This window comes from Marmota marmota, unplaced genomic scaffold, assembly GCF_001458135.2.
Source record: "Marmota marmota marmota unplaced genomic scaffold, marMar, whole genome shotgun sequence".
NCBI classification, from domain to species: Eukaryota; Metazoa; Chordata; class Mammalia; order Rodentia; family Sciuridae; genus Marmota; species Marmota marmota.
The window spans coordinates 14033150-14034618 of NW_026000075.1; the positions used below are offsets into that span (position 1 = coordinate 14033150).

Genomic DNA, 1469 nt, shown 5'->3' on the forward strand with positions numbered 1-1469 from the left:
GGGGGGGGGGGGAGATGAACAGGGTAGCGTGTAAAGAATAGGGAAAGAAACAGAGATAGAAAGTAGAATGTAGTGGCCAGTGGAAGAGAGCTACAACTAATACTAACTGTCCCCAGGAAAAGCATAAGTAAAGATGTGGGAGAGTGGAAAACAGGAATAGCTGGTAATGTCATGTGCTACAAAAAAAAAAAAAAAAAAAAACAATAATGGGGCAAGTTCTGAAAAGATAATCTCAGAGGCAGCCAGGCTGCAATGGGTTAATTTATCAATTATCAGAAAGCAGGTAGAAAGGAGAGTAAACAGTAGAAAGGAAAGAGTTGGAAATAAAAGAAAATAGATGACTTGGAGAAATTATTCCAAAGATGGAATCTGGAACAACTAGGGAAAGGATTACCTTGAAACAAGAATAGGAAATTTATTCCCATGAGACAAAAAAGAAAGAAGTAAAGATACAGGAAAAAATATTGAAATGGAGGACAGGGACATTGAGAAAATGCCTATAATGTCAATTTATCAATACAGTATGAATTGCTGAAACTACAAATCAAAGGTTTGGGTCTAACTAGGAGAAAAGGAGAAAGAACACCTATGACTATATATAAGTAAATAGACCCAACAAAGTAAAAAGATCAGAGAGTTTGATAGTTCAAGAGTGTACAACAGAGTGGTCAAGAGTCAAGGGACCCCCAGAGTCTGGTGATTAGGGACAAGGTCCTAGAGTTAGTCAGGTTAGGTCCAAAACTCATCCTGCTGCTTCTCAGATATGAAACTTCAGGCAAATTACCTAACCTCTCTATGCCTCATCTGAAGATAATATGATGATATTATCCACTTTGTGTGATTGTCATTTGGATCAAAGATTCTAATAAAATACAAATTGCTAATAATAGAGTTTCTCTCAGAGTGCACACAGCTTTGTTTTTTGAATTCATTATATGTTCATTAATGTGGTTGACCCACAAGAAAGAAACAAATTTTTGAAATAATTTACACTAATGAATAAATGACAGACCACAAATCATGCTTTAAAGTGGACTGTTACTAGTCCTAGACATCTCTAGTTTGCTCATGCTATGGTCTGAATATTTGTTCCCTTTTAAAATAACCTCAAGGTGGCGGTTATCACCCTTTGGAAGGTGATTAGATCCTCAGGGTAGAACTCTCTTGAAAGAGAGTAGTGCTCTTTTAAAATAGATCCAAGGGAACTCATTTGACTCTTTGATCCTAGGAGGACATAGCTGGATTTAAAAACCATTAAACAGGCCCTGCCAAACACCAACCAACTAGACCTATCAATGCCTTGGATTATGGCTTTCAGTTCCAGAACTGTGAGAAATAAATATGTATTCTTTATAAGCTATTCAATTTATGATATTTTTGTTATAGTATTTTGAACAAACTAAGATAGGTCAATTTCAGGCTTTGTCATAAGTAAAAAAAAAAAAAAAAAAAAAAAAAAAAAAAAAAAA

General features: G+C 35.1%; 1 protein-coding gene across 1 annotated transcript in view; it reads right to left on the bottom strand.

Annotated features, from left to right (window-relative positions):
• The window catches only part of LOC107149531 (EGF-like and EMI domain-containing protein 1), a 613012-nt gene that overhangs the window by 606825 nt on the left and 4718 nt on the right, over positions 1–1469 (bottom strand). The gene's annotated exons all lie outside the window — the stretch shown is intronic.